Source organism: Ziziphus jujuba, chromosome 4 (genome assembly GCF_031755915.1).
Source record: "Ziziphus jujuba cultivar Dongzao chromosome 4, ASM3175591v1".
NCBI lineage: Eukaryota > Viridiplantae > Streptophyta > Magnoliopsida > Rosales > Rhamnaceae > Ziziphus > Ziziphus jujuba.
Genome location: NC_083382.1, coordinates 25,570,635 through 25,589,870, shown reverse-complemented (window position 1 = coordinate 25,589,870; position 19,236 = coordinate 25,570,635).

Sequence of the window (19,236 nt, the reverse complement as noted above, 5' to 3'; positions counted from 1 at the left end):
TTTTCTATTTTATATATTAAATTTATGATTTTTCAGATATAAAAGTCTATAATTTACTTACTAAATCAATTTTATTAACTAATTATTCATCGCTTGATTAAAAAAATGATTATTGATATGTTTAATATCTAATGCCATTATCATTAAAAAAATATTATTTATCACTATTAATAAATAATCATTAATTAAATTTTATATATTAGATAATAATTTAAATAATTATTATTAAAATATTTATTTTTAAAATTTTAATATAAAAAATAATATAATTAAATATTCTAATTATAATGTATCATATAAAATAATACTCATCATCAATAATTATAAATAATAATACACTTATTATTATGTGATTGATAAACAACTTACATCATAAGAGCATATAATACCAGTACATATGTGCTTAATAAAGCAAAGGATATTACTATTACATTCTAAATTCTATCAATAGTTGCACTTTACATCTTAAATATTTTTTGCCATTTTGCACTGTTGGCCTTTTGTTTTTCAGAAGTTCTGTCAAAATCTCTAACAGAATTAGCACGTGAATAGCACATGACTTTAATACAAGGGTAAAATTGGTCTTTTTGCACCTACCCCTCTCACTCTTCCACCTCCAGCATCTCTGTCCCAGTGTCCCTTTCTTGTCTCTCTCGAACCGGGTCGTTTTTCATCATAACCAGCAATTCATAATAACAAAACTTAACAATGAAGCTATCATATATGAAAAAAATAAAAAATAAAAAAAGAACTGATAAAAATCAATAAAAAGCCTTTAAAAATTTTAATATGATATAAACCCATCAATCTAAATTACTATAAATTGAAGATAAATTAGAATATAGGAATGCACGGAAATTTAGTTGAATTTCTAAAGTGTGTAGTGTGTAAACCTTAATCAAGATCCACATTAAAACCCAACTAGGAAAGCATAGACAAATTCTTTGAAAATCCCCTAAGCAATTTGAGCTTCTTATTGGTCGTTGCTAAAACCTAGTATTCTTTTCCTTCTTCCCACCATACACTCGGTTCCTCCTCAAACAGAAATTATCGGCGAAAACTACGAGCTCAAGCTTTCCCAATCAATGCGAAGCCCTTTAGTTGAAATCAGAGAACAACCCACTCACTATATTTATGATATCTTTGAACCAATGCAAGCAAGAGTCGACCCACCTCTAGATTCCAAAATTATTACCCAAAATATCATTGTGGGTCACAATTGGAAGATCAATGGATGGGAATGAATTAAGAAAAAACAAATCAATGAAAGTTTTATGGGTCTGTTTGTAAAAAAATAAATAAATAAAAAAATAAAATAAAATAAAAGACATTGATTGAGTTTTATGGGTGTGTCTTGGAAAAAAAAAAATTAGTTTTTTATACTTTTCGAGGTGTTAAGAGCATTTTCTATGGTTTTATATATTGATTTTGTCTATTTAAAATTTTTTTACCACATCAAATAAATAAATAGAATTATAAAGAAAAAATTTTTAAAATTCTGTATATTAGTTTTGTTAAACTGATATAGTAATAAAAAAAAATAAAAATTATAAAAGATACTATCTATTTCTGAAAACTCTATTAGATAAGTTGAATTAATATTTTATATATTTTTATTGATTTTTATTAAAAAAAAATAACTCTTTTGCATATTTTTAATTTTTTTAATTAGATATAATTTTTAAATAAAAAATTATATATTAGCATTATGTGATATTTTAAATAGAATTCATTTAAAAAAAATATTTAAAATATTATATATTAAATAAAAAATATATATATAAATATAAATACTTTACAAAATCAATACCACCTAAACTCAAATAGAAAAAACCATTAAAAATGTTTTAAGAAACCACGAAAAGCCAACAAGGATTTTCCGAAGACAAAGAGAGGTCAGTCGAACAATAGAGGTGGGAAGGTACTGAATAGGTGCAAAAAGACCAGCTTTACCCTTATATTAAAATTACGTGCCATTCACGTGGTAATTATGTTAAAACTTCTAACAGAACTTTTTGGAAAGTTTGGGATGTAAAATATTAATAAAAAAATAAAATGTAAAATGAAAATACTCCTATAGTTTAATTTAAGGTGGAACCATACCAACATCCTATAAAATATTTGTTGTTTTTTCTTTTGGTAATTCCTATAAAATAATTGTTGTGTCTTTTATTATTAGTTATTTTTTATATTCATGCACTACATGTATCGAGCTGTTGTAATTTATAAGTCTTTTTTTTTTCCCCAATATAATTTGAAAACGGCACCCATCTTAAGTCCAAGAAAGAAAATGATGATTGTATTGTATGTACGTAGTTGCTCAGTTTAATTGCTGTTACATTAAATTAAAATTAAAATTTCACTTTTCTCTTCCACAATAATTATGTTATTTTTTAAAAACAGAATATATGATAAATCATCCCATACGTGAGCCAATTCATTATTTTCCTAGAATATTATTGGTATTTAGCATAAAGCCTTTCAATAATGCTAGATTTATTAAAATATTTATTAAATTTATTTATTACGATGTAAAAAATGATATGATAATATTTAATTAATTTATTTATCCATTTAAAAGTTTATTTTTTTATATATTTAAATTCTATAAAAATATCAATCGTTAATAATTAAATACGTTTCATTTGATAAATATTGTAATACCTATAACATTATTACAAGCCATTACTTGCACATAATAAAAAAAAATTTAGATTCAAACCATTATGTGAACCTTATAAAACATTATTTAATCATAATCAATAGTATAATAATTATACAAGAATTGTTAATTGAGTTTTAAAATAATTTTGTATAATTTTTGAAAGAAAAATTTTCTATTTTTTGATTGATTTTAAAAATAGAAACAAAATTTTTAGAAAATGTATTTAGCTACAAAGTTAAATATTAAAAGAAAAATAAGAACCAAATTAAAAAACTGTACTACTAAAAAAAAAAATTCTAAAACAAACAAATTCAAATTAAAGAAGCACAAAAAATTCTGAAAATACTAGGTAAAAAAAATATTAAGCGGAAATTGTTGTAATTTTTTTTGAACAGTTGTCAATATATAATTAAACTTAAATATATATATATATATAGAAAAATTTTATCGTATAGATATCTTTTAAAAAATAATGATTTTTTTTTAAAAAAAAACCATCATTAATATTAATTTTTAAAAAACTATTATTTTCTTAAACATCTGCACCATAAAAAAAAAAAAGAGAAATAATCATATATAAATTCATAAAGTCTCAAATTCAGATTATAATTTTACAACAATTACAAATATTTGTAGATAAATTAACTTAGGGGCAATTATCATTTAAATAAATCAGATTAATTATTTTAACTTTAATTTTTAAAATCTAATTAATAAACTGAAAGAAACAAAATAATAATAATAATAATAATAAAATTCAGAAAGGTATGTGGCCGTGGCCACCCTGGCGATAAGGTGGCACCGCCACTGATTATTGGTTTAATTCCTCCAGAACGAACTATGGATTCTTAATTATTTTTCTAGCACATGCTTTTTGTTTTGTTTTGTTTTTTTTTTTTTTCTTTTCTTCTTAAAACCTTGAAAATAGAGAAAGATAGTTTTACATATACCTGGCGGGTCGTGTTCGTGTCAACCCGTTTAATAATCGTGTCAAAAATGCCTAACCCGAACACGACCCATTTATTAATCGTGTCAGGTACTTAAAACACTAACCCGACCTGTTTATAAACAGGTCAACACGACATGACCCGTTTAACACGATTATTTTAACGGGTCGTGTTGACCTATTAACCCGTTAACCTGAAATTGACCTATTAACCCGAAAACTAACCTATTAACCCGTTAACCCGAAAATTAACCTATTAACCCGAAATTTTTTTTATTTTATTTTTTTATTTTTATGTTTTTGTTTTATTAAAGATGTATTTTTTGTTTTTAAAAAATTAGTAATAGAAAATTATTTTTATAAAATTTTTAATTTATTATATTTTTTAGTTATTAAATATTATATTAGTGATAAAATATTAATTTAAAATTAAATTTAAATGGGTTGTAATAGGTATATAATCGTATCGGGTTGAAACTGACACGTTTAATAAATGGGTCGTAACGGGTCAATTTCGAATTAAACAGGTCAACCCGAAAATGACACGATTAATAATCGTGTTAAACGGGTTGACCCGATTATGATCCGAACCTATTTATAATAAACCCAAACCCATTTATTCCGTGTCGTTTTCGAGTCGTGTCGCTGTGTCATGATCTAAATTGCCAGGTCTAGTTTTACACATTGGGCTGAGAAGTCTGGTGCTCTTGTTTTGGGCTTTTGTTTTTTTTTTTTTTTGGGGTGAAAAATATGGTCATTTAGCCAATCAGTTGTAAAACCACGTGTTGCGAAAGTGATTGAAAGCAAGTTCTAACACGTTGACATATAGTGGAAAATGCTATAGGCTTTTGTTAAGGGCTTTCTACTAGACACGTATTATGATTTTGATTGCTGCAAAAAAGGAGAAAATCTTCGGTGCAACGGCGATACCAGCTGATTTGGTACCACTCCAAATGGTTTAACGACATCTCTCCTAAAATTTTGCCACATCAGTTTTTTTTTTTTTTTTTTTCAAATTGCCATTTTATTTACTTTTATATATTTAATTTCATTTTAATTTACTCAAATACCTTTACCTTTTATCTTCTTCTTCAAACTTAGATCTAGGGTTTTTTAGATACTCATATGGCAACCAGCAGCCATTTCCACTAAAGAATCGCCGGCCGTGGCTGCTGGGCTTTGTTCCAGTTTTTTTTAATTTTATTTTATTTATTTTCTTCAATATTTGTTTAGCTTTCAAATCTCTTCCTCTACTACCAACATTAATTGGCAACAGAAGTAACAGCAATGGCCTGCCGTCGGCTGTTTGTGAATCTGGAGGATAAACCCCGATTCTCTAAACCTCTTTATCTATTCTCTTTTCAAAATGGAATGCATAGAAATTACATATTGAAATGCCCACTAATTCTACCAAAATCCTCCATTTTAGTTCACCAAATCAATACCACCACCACAAATTTCATATAGACCAAGAAGAGTTTAAAAAGCGAAGCTCATTGTCTGAGTCGAGTCCTGCTCCTTGAAAATTTTCGACCGGTCTCACAGTAGCCGCCAGTGACTTCAGGCATGGCTAAAGGGGAAAAGAATGAAACCCTAAATGGCCGGCTAAAATATTCACCCTTTCCTATTTATTTATTCTTCTATAAAAGTTTATCCTTTTGGAATTAAAAAAAAAAAATTTAAAATAGTAAACTGGACATTTTTAAATGGCAGGGCAGACTCGGCATATGTCATTAAATTATGATTATTTTTAACAAATGGCATTCAATTATTTGAAGTGGTACCAAATCAGTTGGTACCATCGTTGCACTGAAGATTTTCTTGCAAAAAAGATTAATATGCTTTTGATGGTTAAAATATACAACATATCATCCCTCTATGATACAATTTAACCAGTTGCAAAGTCGTTATTTTTGTTAGTATATGTTGATGACATTATACTATTTAGTAGCTGCACCAAGACTCTTGCTATTTGACTAAGGCCTTTACAAAATACACTTTCTTTGAAGGATTTGGGTGATGTTCACTATATTTTAGGTGTTGAAGTTATTTATATTTCTTTATCGACGGAAGTATATTGTGGTATCCATCAACAGGCACAAATATGGTTAGTGGTGCAGAATTTTCCTTGCCCTGTGTCAACTTCTTTATCCTGTTGTCTTTATGATAACTTTCCTTTCCTAGATGCCATTGGATATTGAAAAGTTGTGGGCGGCTTGTAAAATCTGTCTCTCACCTGTCTTGCTATTGTTTTTACTGTTAATAAATTGTCTCAGTTTATGCTTTTTTCCAAGAATTACTTTGATTTCTTGGGATACAAATCATCCCCATTTCAACGTGAGGAAAAAAATAAAAAAAAACAACTCCAATGTAACAAAAAATAAAAATGTAAATAATAATAATAATAGAGAACACAACATCTATATATATATATATATATATATATATAATATTAGAATCTTTCTATTGTCACGTCTGTCCTGACTAAAATGGTACGGTAAAAAAATATGTAAAAAATTATAGCCATTGGAATTCAACTTATCACATGAACGGTTCAGATTATTCCTTATTACACGTGAAAAAAAATTGCTGGACAAAAAAACTTTCCTTTAACCTTCCCGCTTTAAAATATCTTTTCCTTTTCTGCTTACATCATTGTTTCACATAGACCTCACCGTTTCAAAATTCCCAAATAATATCCACCATCTCCTGCTTGTACCATTGTTCCAGCCCTATATATTCTTCTATTGCTTCCACCGCCCAGGTATTCTCTTGGACAATTCCAAATCTATTTAGGGCTTGGGTTAAAGGTTAGTATTTGTGAGCCATTGGTGTTTGTGTTTTTGTTTTTTGTTTTTTTTTTTTTCGTGAGCCTTTGTTTTGTTTTGTTTTGTTTTTTTTTTTTTTTTTAAGTGTGAACAAAAAATCCAAAAAAATAAAAAAACAATTGCATCGATGACCTAAAAAACGTCATCAGCTTGGGTACCAAACAAGTAGGACTTTTCCTCCAGATGAAGAGCTACTCTTTCTTGTTGGTCCCGAGTAGTTTCCACGTGGCTGAAAGCGAAGTCCCGATGGTGACTGTATCACTGTCCAGAGCAGAAAGGGCGTCTATGACCTTGATAATCAGTCTCGTTTGGATGGGTTTTTTGGGGTTTTGAGGCCCCGATCTTGATCAAATATGAGGTTGAGGAGTTCTTGCTTGGAGAGTTTTGATTGAGCTGTGAGGGACGTGCAGGTGATCTTAAAGGAGTCAGAGTGATGGGGCTTCGGAGAACAAGAATTGAGGTGGTGGTGTTGTGGGTTAAATTGAATATTGGAAAGAAGGAGATTTGTGGACATAAAGTTATGGAAGCTTTTGAGTTTCACGATGTCGTTGGTTTTATATACTGGAAGCGTTCCCTTCTTTTTTTATATTTTATTTTTTTTGTTGAAAAATAATGGTTGATTGCCTCTTCCAGGGGAAACCCATTTATTATTTTCTTTAGAATATTATCAGGCAATTCATTGATTCTATCATCCTCCTCTCTTATGTTTTTCTATATCTAATAACAATCCAATCCCACAAAAAAAAAAAAAAAAGCACTAAACATACAAATACGAAAAGTAAAAATTAAAAAAAAAAATTTTGAACAATGTTCTTTTTCACCTTGTTTTAAAATTCAGAACATTGAAGCCATTTCTCCATCTATCTGATTAAATTAACAAAAAAAAATTTAGAAAAAAAAAAGGAAAAGCCAATGCTTTTTCAACAAAAAGCGTTGGCTTTCATATTTTTAATTTTTTTTTTTGGTTTAGTTTTCTGTTTTGACAAAGTTGGATTATGTTTTGATAATCTTAGATTTTTGGTATTTTTATTCTTTTTTTTTTGTGTTTTTTGTTTGGACAGTTAGTTTTCAATGAAATTAACCAAAAAATAAAACAAAATTAACAAAAAACAAAATTAAAAAAAAAAGGATAAGCCAACGCTTTTTCATTGAAAAGCATTGACTTTTGTGTTTTCAATTTTTTTTTATTTGGTTTTATGTTTTAACAAAGTTAGATTATGTTTTGATAATCTTGGATTTTTGGTATTTTTTATTTTTTTGTATTTTTGGTTTGGACATTTAATTTTTAACAGAATTAACCAAAAAATAAAACAAAATTAACCAAAAAAAAAAAAAAGACAACGCTGAAAAAGCGTTGGTTTTGTAATAAGCCAATGCTTTTTCATCAAAAAGAGTTGGCTTTTGTATTTTCAATTTTTATTTATTTGCTTTTTCTATTTTGACAAAGTTGGATTATGTTTTAATAATTTTGAATTTTTTTTTGTTTGCACATTTAATTTTTAACAAAATTAACCAAAAATAAAAAATTATCAAAACATAATTCAACTTTATCAAAATAGAAAACCAAACAAAAAAAAATTGAACATGAAAAAGCATTGGCTTATCCTTTTTTTTTTTAAATTTTGTTTTATTTTTTGGTTAATTTTGTTAAAAATTAAATTTCTAAACAAAAAAAAAATACAAAAAATCCAAGATTATCAAAACACAATCCAACTTTGTCAAAATAGAAAACCAATCAAAAAAAAAAAAATTTGAAAATACAAAAGCCAATGCTTTTTGATGAAAAAGCATTGGCTTATCCTTTTTTTTAAAAATTTTTTTTCGTTAATTTTGTTTTATTTTTTGGTTAATTTTTTTAAAAATTGAATGTCCAAACAAAAAACATAAAAAAATAAAAATAGTAAAAATCCAAGATTGTCAAAACATAATCCAACTTTGTCAAAACAGAAAACAAAACAAAACAAAAAATAAAATAAAATAAAATACAAAAGCCAACGCTTTTTGATAAAAAAAACTTTGGCTTATCCTATTTTCTTTTAATTTTGTTTTTTCATTAATTTTATCAGGTAGATGGAGAAACAACTTCAATGTTTTGAATTTCAAAACAAGGTGAAAAAGAACATTGTTCAATTTTTTTTAATTTTTACTTTTCGTATTTGTATGTTTAGTGGCTGTTTTTTTTTTTGGGGGGGGGGGGGGGGGGGGTGGGATTGGCTTGTTATTAGATATAGAAAAACAAGAGAGAGGAGGATGATAGAATCAGTGAATTGCCTAATGATATTCTGGAAAAAATAATTTGCAGGTTTCGCTGAAAGAGGCAGCCAACCATTATGTTTCAACAAAAAGAAAAAAAACAAAAAAAAGAAGGGTACGCTTCCAGTATATAAAACCAACGACATCAAGAAACTCAAAAGCTTCCACAACTCTATGTCTAAATCTCATTCTTTCTAGTATTCAATTCAACCCACAACACCACCACCTCAATTCTTGTTCTCCAAAATCCCATCACTCTGACTCCTCTAAGATCATCTACTCGTCCCTCACAGCACAATCGAAACTCTTCAAGCAGGAACTCCTCAACCTTAGAATGATCAATATCAGGCCTCAAGACCCAAAAGAACCCATAGACACCCTTTCTGCTCTGGGAAGCAATACAGTCACCACTGGAGCTTCGCTTTTGGCCACATGGAGACTACTCTGGACCACCGAGAAAGAGCAGCTCTTCATCTGGAGGAAAAGTCCCACTTGTTTGGTATCCAAGTTGGTGACGTTTTGTAGGTCATCGATGCAATTGCTTTTTTTAATTTTTTGGATTTTTTGTTCACAATTAAAAAAAAAAAAAAAAAAACAAAACAAAACAAAACAAAGGCTCACAAAAAAAAAACCAATGGCTCACAAATACTAACCTTTAACCCAAGCCCTAAATAGATTTGGAATTGTCAAAGAGAATGTCTGGGCGGTGGAAGCAACAGAAGAATATATGGAGCTGGAATGGTGGTACGAGCGGGAGATGGTGGATTTTATTTGGAAATTTTGAAACGGTGAGATCTATATGAAACAGTGATGCGAGTGAGAAAGGAAAAGATATTTTAAAGTGGGAAGGTTAAAGGAAATTTTTTTGAAGGTGTAATTTTCTTATGTGTGACAGAAAAGTATATGAGCTGTTTGTGAAATTCCTTAAAATCCAATAGTTGGGTATTTTTCCATGTTTTTGGACCGTATTATTTTCGTCAGGATCGACCTGACCATAGAATATTTCTATAATATTATATATATATATATATACACCATCGATGATTGTAGCTTAATAAAAGGAAACCGATTCAACTAATCACACCTATAAATTTGAAAGTTGTAGTTTGAGTTATAGTAAACCTCGCTATCATATTGGCTTGATGCCTATGATGCTAGTTGAAAGCATCTTGTTTTTCCATTCATCAAAGAAAAAAAAAAAAAAGAACAACCATCGTCTAGATTACTTTCATCTTATAAAGATGTTCCTTTCCTAAATGATAGCTAAACTAAACAACAGCAACAAAACTCCTAGGGCAAAACAGTTGCCGCTGCGATGGGTATGCTATTTGATCTCCTATAAAGCATTGGCCCACGCGCAGGCTCCTCTGGAAAAGCAAGTGGACTTTTAATTGTATATCTTCACAACCGCCCCTACCCAATGATAAAGAAGAGGAAGCATAAGGGGTTTAGGAAGTGACAAAACAAGGGGCCACCCAACTTTTATTTTTTAGTATGTGTTTTTATACAGAAAAAGTTTTTAAATAATGGAAGGAAAATAAATAAATGAGAAAAAAGGACGAGTAATAAATTAAAAAGTTTTAGCTTTTTCATTTTTTAAAACAAAATAAAAAATTTTGTTTTTGGCTTTTTTAAAGGAAAAAATATGGATAATTAGGAGTTAAAACTATGAAATTTTATCTTTTTTTAATTAAAATTAGTTTCATATTAAAATTGTGATTATGAGTTAGGATTCGCTCTTTTGATTGGTGAAATCGTAAATTAAAAGGTAATTGTGTTGATATTCTTAGCTAGTTTGAATAAATTAGTTCGAGACTTGATTATTATAATAAGTATATTTTATGTTTTCTTTAATATTGTAAATTTTTATTGTTCTTTTTTTAGATCAAAATGTTTTGTGATATTCATTGTATTTAAATTTAACATATTTTACTATCATATATATTTTTTAAAAGGTTTTTTTTTTTTTTGATATTATATAATTTTTAAAAGTTGTAGTATCGTAGCCATATGAATATTAAGAGGTATGACTCATTATCTCAATTTAACTAATTTAACTAAGTATACTTTTAGTCAATTATTAACATTTTCTCAATTTAACTAATTTAACTAAGTATACTTTTAGTCAATTATTAACATTTTCCCATATCACTGATGTTCGTTTAACCAAAAAAAAAAAAAAAAAAAAAAAAAAAGGTTCCCCAAATATGAAATCACGTCCACGTCCCTGGTTTTAGGGTACTTTATTTCGGCTTATATATACATATATATAGACCTGGCAATTTGGATCATGACACGGCGACACGACTCGAAAACGACACGGAATAAATGGGTTTGGGTTTATTATAAATGGGTTCGGGTCATAATCGGGTTAACCCGTTTAACACGATTATTAATCGTGTCATTTTCGGGTTGACCTATTTAACTCGAAATTGACCCGTTACGACCCATTTATTAAACGTGTCAGTTTCAACCCGACACGATTATATACCTATTACAACCCATTTAAATTTAATTTTAAATTAATATTTTATCACTAATATAATATTTAATAACTAAAAAATATTATAAATTAAAAATTTTATAAAAATAATTTTCTATTACTAATTTTTTTTAAAAAAAATACATCTTTAATAAAACAAAAACATAAAAATAAAAATAAAAAAAAAATTTCGGGTTAATAGGTTAATTTTCGGGTTAACGGGTTAATAGGTTAGTTTTCGGGTTAATAGGTCAATTTCAAGTTAACGGGTTAATAGGTCAACACGACCCGTTAAAATAATCGTGTTAAACGGGTCGTGTCGTGTTGACCTGTTTATAAACAGGTCGGGTTAGTGTTTTAGGTACCTGACACGATTAATAAATGGGTAGTGTTCGGGTTAGACATTTTTGACACGATTATTAAACGGGTTGACACGAACACGACCTACCAACCCGAATTGCCAGGTATACATATATATATCTTCCGTTTCCTAATGGAACTATCACATCGACTTAGCCAAACTTTTTTTTTGGCTGAAAGAATTAGCCACACTCTATGATTTTGATTGCTGCAATATATATATATATATATATGTATTATTGTAATGATCCTTTCTAAGAAAATACATAAAATTTGAAATTTTGAGATGGAATCACATTTTACTTTTATTTGGAGATGGAATTTAGCTTTCATTTTTATATTGTTACATAAAGCTAATTGATACGAGTTTGTATACTGATGACAAATTACGGTTAAAAAGTTATTGTTGTAGAAATTTTTAAATAGTAATATTTTATCTATGTCCAAATTAGTTCAAGTTTTTATTTTTAAGTAATCCAAAGACCTATATATATATATATATATATATGAACAGTCATTCTAAGCATGAAACAATTTAGAAATATACCTGAAGAGTTCCAAAACCCTAGCAGACCACTACCCACACTTGTGAATCAAGGTAAGTTGCATGCATCAAACCTCATCGTCAAATCCCCAATCAATTGAACCATTTTCTGGCCACTATAACCTACATGCACCGGACTACGGCAAAGGCAATTCAAAATACAGCTAATCATTGAAAAATCTTTACCAGATGGTTTGGAATTGGCTAGTTGACAAGGGTGACTACACTAACCAGATTTTTGATGATTTGGCCATTTTCCAACCAACCTAGGCCACCCAATACCCCTATCCCATCTATTTTAGAATTATGAATCCATTTATGGCTGCCATTTGTCAAAATTTTGCATGTTTAGGATACAAATAATGCTTACAAAAAAAAAAAAATATATATATATATATATATCAAGAAATCTAATATTAAAATAACATATATAATATAACTAGGTATTGGCATGTGGCACCAATATTTAATAGTGTTAAATATTATTTTATTAATTTTTGCATATATGAAATTAAACAATTTTGATATATCTAGCAAAAATTTGTTGGATAAGTTTGCAAGTACTCCAGTTTTGATCTCTGTAATTCTGCTACCATTCCATCGGGTGTATATTCTCACCTATAAACTGAAAGACTTAGCCTCTTTTTTTTGGGTTCTTCTTGAGCCCTTTTTTTTTTGTTTTTTGTTTTTTTTTTTTTTTTGTTTTTCAAATAGAGAAAATAGCTTAGGAAAAAGAAGAATGGAAATGGGCTTTTTAGATTTTTTACACCAGGAGAAGAACGAGTTCCACAGCAAAAAGCGAATGTGACATGTAGATCCATTGGTTCAATAAAACCCATCATATTTTACGGGGCAATATCAATCTCATAAAAGTCTTTCCCCAAAAAAAAAAAAAAAAAAAAAAAAAAAAAAAAATCAAAATCAAAAGGAAAAACACCTATGCATATGTGGTAATACGATGCCCATTACACTTCTTTTATTAGAACTATTCTTGAAATCAACTTCAATACGTACGTGTACGAAGAAGATGAAACAGCGAGTAGTTACCAGAAATTAAAAAAAGGACCTTGAAAAAAAAAAAATCAAACTAAATCATTGAGATGATAGAAAAATCCCCAAATATCAGCCCAAGTATGGCCTTCTATGACATGTCTACTTGTCTGGTAGCCGTACACAAAAATCAGAAATTCTAACCATACCGTGAGTACATATCCAATTCAGAGAACTCATCACGGTGGTGGCAGGTGGACCAATCTTAGTAGAAGCCTAGTCTTACCTCTTTTTGCCTATGGTTTAAATTATCAATTTTATCCTTTCCTGAATGAAATAAATATTTGGGCAAAAATGTAATTCCGCTTTTATAATGCAAATATACATTCTAACCTTCTATTTCCCTTTAAAACAAAGAGCATTATTTGGAAGGTAAAGTAGGAATAAAGCACAACGGAGAGTGGTATAAAGGTATTTTCCTAGAGGGTTTGAAATTGTAATAGTATTGGACATTGCGGCTTTTATACATAGTTATAGATATTCCGAGACAACCAAAGTGGAGTGCTTCCTTGCTTTCAGCTTGTCTGCAATTCTAAAATAAATTTCATAGATATCACAATAAACGTGCTTTTTAAATTTTATATACTGTGAGTACTATTTTGGATTCGTATCTTTTTTTTTTTTTTTTTAATTTTATCTCCTGCTGAAAAAATAAGTTATATAAAGGTCAGGAATTGGATGAGAATCCAATTTCCTGCATCACACATTCAGCAATAGAAAAAGAAAGATTTTGGATTCCTATCTCTTTTCATACTAACTAACCCCCAAAATCAAAATCACCTACTTGTTTATTTTTAACGGTAATTAAGTTCACGATAAGTTTTAGCTCTCTTTTTAATTGTAGCAAAAAAGTTCTCACAGGTTGCATCATAGTCAAGGTGGAGCTAGGATTTTTAAACAGTGGGAGCAAAAAATAATGACAATATAAAATTATAAAAATTAGTAAAAATAATTATCAACATATGTTTAAAAAAAAAATTTATCAATATGCGTTATATTGACAATATATATATATATATATATATATATATTACAAATATCGTATAAAAATAGACAAACTAAGTGCTAGCTGCTAAAGAATGGAAAACCAAGGCAAACAATACAATCATCTAGAATTCTAGAATAGAAATAAGATAAAGAGGAAACCATACCTGGCTTTGACCTTTGGACCTTTTAGGTATCAAGTTGTATTGTTTATTTAAATATTTATATATATATATATATATATATATTTTCTCACAAATAAACACAAAAAAAAAAGAAAGAAACTTTATATCTTTGTATCATAGAATGAGATCTGAGAAGAACATGGAGATAGACGGACAGTAAAGAAAGTGAAAAAGCAGGTAGTGCTACTTTGCAAAGTAAGTTGGAAAGAAGTTTTTATTAAACGACTACATTACCCGTAAATTAAAAAAAAATAATAATAATAAAAAATCAAAGAATGCATGTGGGGCTAAAATTATAAAATTTCAAAGAGTTTAAAAGGTATTTTCGTTAAATGACCACATTATCCTTGAATAAAAATGATTCCAATGTAAACTTGTAAAATTATAGAAAACCTAATAAAATATTAGATATTTAGTAAACATTTCAAAAGCCAGTGTCTTCATGCCACCATTGTTCTCAAAATTTAAAAACATAATAGGCATAATCAATACTTGTAATTTTGCTGTAATTTATCTACAGTGTTTTCTATAATATATATATATATATATTGATATTCATCAAAAAAAATTATTATTTTTACTTAAAAAATGGGCAAGTTTTAATATTTATGAATCGATAGTTGAATGTAGATATTTAATCAACAATTGTCAGGACCCGTCCAAGATTTTTTCCCGGAATCCTAGACAAGCCCTGATCCCAGAGAAATACCACCGAACCTTCCAACGGAAAATCCGGCAGCACTTCCCCTAGGGGTAGGACTTACCATAAATTTCCTACACTGAAAACGCACTTCTATAATCGTCTCCTTATTCCTCCCACAGTACTATAAGTTAATTCCACAAATTTACAGCACTCCAAATGAATAACAGCAATCCAGTGCATAAATAATAACTACATGTTCAATATAGTATACATAGCATTATACAAATAAATGTGGAATTTATACAATGACAGATAAAGAAGCAATACAGGATGGAGAGGAAAAATGGAAGAAATACTTCTTGAACTTTCGGCAACGAACTAAGACGTCGGGCTCGCCCCAGATGATCGACGTCACCCAACCTGGACCTAGGGGAACGGAATTTAAAAACGTGAGATGCTAATCATCTCAGTGAGTGACCCTATCTACTGAACACCTTTAATAATATTAATATAACAAATACAGGAATTTAATTAATACCAACAATTAAATAAATAAATAAATAATAAACAATTGAGGTAATAATTTCTCTCAAAACCTTCACTATTCACTCCATTGAAATGTTCCCCTTTTAAAACATTTTCACAAAACCCGATATTCGTATTTCCCGAAAACCAAAGGATCAAACAACTTAATAAACAATAAATAAATAAATACCCAAAATGTAATTAAAATGTAGATACATATAATAAATAATTTTTGAACACTTTGGGGTTTGAAATTTTGTCTGAAAATTGACACTTGACGCACCACACCATATACCAGTGATGCCCTCCGATACCCAGCGTCCCGAGCACCGACTGGCGGGGAGATTAAAGAGAGAAACTTGCAAACAGCACTTCGGCGTCCCGACAGTACCGCTGCTGAAACCGTCATCCCGGCCAAGGAGGGGGGCGGCTATGTGCACTATATCAAACTTGCCTGCCCACGGTCCAATAGCAACTCACGAAAGACATAATAACTTGCGCGCTAACCATATATACACCATAACACTAATACTGTATGAGTGCGTCTAAAGTAATTATTTAATTAATTATAACCGTACCGATTTTCCAAAAATTACCATGGAAAATATACCAAATTTCAAATTTACCATCCCACATATTTTCCTTTAACAATCCGGTACAAAACCATCGATAACGATAAAACAATAATTTTTCTCTTAACACGAGGTCCAACAAATAACATTCCACGGGCATAATTATAAAATTAAACCACCAAATTAAACAAATATTTTCACAAAATATTTAGACCAATTATGCCAAAAAATAATATTAAACCACATACGATTTATTACTGAAAATACCTTGTTCATGCATAAATAATAAAATTAAATCACAATAAATAATAATCGGGGTTTTTGAATAACCCAAAATTTATGTTTAGCACCAATAAACATACACGTACTTATAAAATAATATTTTTCCATAATTATAATTAAATTTCATCACATGAGCATAATTGCAGATATCAACTAAACACCAAATAAATATAATTAATTACCCCAAAACATTTTTAAAGGTGGGTCACTCACCTGGAGCACGCAATTAAACCATGATCCACCATGAGATCAATTCCACGACTCACCCGTGCTCCTAGAACACAGTTCACACACAGTTAAATAAATTAATATTTTATTCGGATAAATAATACCCGGTACCCGGGGGTGTCTAACACAAACGTTAACCAAAATTGACAAATTATATGTCTATGAAAAGCTTGTGAGATGATGATCACATTACCGGTCTCCATTAACCCCAATTTCGCCGGCGGTGGCTAGAATTTGGCCGGAAAGCTTTGGTCGGTTATGATCCCTTCGTATCTTGCAAATCGACGGGAGTTGAGTTAATTGGAGCTCAGAATCGGAATCAGAGGGTCCAAATTAGTGGGAAAGGACTGGTTGCACGACCGGTGCCTGCCGGAAAACGGGCAAACCAGCGACACACCGGCCGCCGGCGTTGGAGGCCGATCCCGGCGCGTTAACCACCCCACCGGCCTGAGATTGAGTGACTGAGGTCATGCCGTCGTGGGTCGCCGGTCTGTCCAGCGCATGTGGCCTGCTGCCGTCCGCATGGTGATCAATCGGCCGAAGATGAGGGAGGAGGAAAGTGGACCCGTCGGGGGAGAAAAGAAGAAGAAGGAGAAGAAGAAAAAGAAGAAAAAGAAATTCCCCCCAAGAAAAGAAAAAGAAAAAGAAAAAGAAAAAGGAAAATAAAATTAAATTAAATAATTAAATAATATTAAAAAATAATATTATTATATAAAACAACAATAACAAAATAATATGGTATTAAGCATGGTTGACATGTGACATCTCAACATGGTGACACATGGTCACATTTATTAAGTCACACGTGGTACATCGTTACACGTTTAAAAATAATATTAAAATAATACAGTATTTGAAAAACCCTACAGATCCATAACTTTCAAACCACATGTCCAAATCGGACGTGTCGCTAGTCTACGGACTCGTATCGACGAGCACTTCACAACCATGCATGAGTCAAAGCTCAAATTTGCATGAATAAAAAGTCAACTCCGGCATCCCTTGGACAGTTTGGAACTCAAATTGTTTTGCTCATATCTTTCAAACCGTAGCTCCGTTTTCAACGTGCTACTAGTCTACGAACTCGTGCCAATGTGTACTTCGTAACGGTACCTCAGTCAATCTAGAATTCCATCCGAGTCAAAAAGTCAACTTTTGACCCCTTCGATCAACGGTCAAAATCAAAGTCAACGGTCAACGGTCAAACCTCCGTCAAAGTTGGAAAATTTCCGTTGTACTTTGGGACGGGGTGTTACAACAATACCATTAGATTTCTTCTAATTTGATGATAATTTTCATTTGCAAATGATTAAAGAAAAATATGAAAAATAAATAAAAAATGAAGAAAAAAAAAATACCAATATGAGATTGAAGACGAGGCACCCCACCCTCATTAGGGAGAAGGTTCCTACTACAGGGCAAGATGTATAATTAGAGATGGAAAATAAACAAAATCCTATAAAATACGCTCTGCCTCTAATAGAGATGGCCCTAACATAGGTCGAGATGTAGATGTAATTAACACTTTTCCAACTCCATTAGGAATGAGCCTCTACCATGGGATGGGGTAATTTTACTTGATTTTGTCTACGTCCTATCCCATGTTAGGGGTTAGCTTCTTAACTGAGATGGGTAGTTTTACGTGATTTTGTTTACACTCATATCTAATTACACATCTTACTCCACAGTAGAGCCTTTTCTCTAATGGGTGGGGGTATGTCATTTCCAACCTTAGACTAATATGATTCTTTTTTTTCAATTTTTAAATTTTTTTTTTCATGTTTTTCTTTAACAATTTACAAATAAAAATAAAAATTATCATCAAAGTAAAAGAAATCTAATAATATTGTTTAATAAATATTTACATTCACCTAATAGATACATAAATTTTAAAACTTGTCCATTTTTAACTAAACAAGTTCTTTTGATGAATATCTGAAAATTATATATATATATATATATATATATATATATAGTAAACACTATAAGTACCATTATTAAGAAATCATAGTAAAGCTACAAGTGTCAATTATATCCATTATGTTGTTGAACTTGGTAACATCCAGGGATAATGGTGGTTGTAAAATTAACTCATTTTTCATGGATTTATTTAGGTATATGTTGAGGGATATTTTGGATTATTTGTTGGAAAAGATAACTTAAAAGTGGCAAAATTATTGAAAATAAGAAAGATTAGCATTTTTTCTTCATTTTGTTGAAATGGACATTTTTGTGTTTTCCCCATAAAATTCAGTGCCAAAATTGATTTTCTATAAGCTAAAAATGGAAGTGCTTGTTTTCAAGCACTTATTTAAGAAGAGAAGATTAAGGAACTTCTTTACCCACAAGATTTATACCGAAAAGTTCTTTTATATTGTTAGTTGTAGGTAAGGTTTTAAAAATTAATATCGATAAAAATATTAAATATTCAAAATATAAAAATATTTATGAAAATATTGGAAATAATCTAATATCAATATAAATTTATAAAAAATGATAGAAAAATGGTGGAAATTTATAGAAAAAAAATATGAAAATTTTTATTGAAACTTTAAAGTTTACTTACCTTATTAAATAATTATCAATTTAACTATAAAAATTGAAAAGCATAGTAAATTTATATCATATTTTCTTAATTATAGTATTATAACAGGGGCTAACAGATACAAATATAATATTATTAATAAAA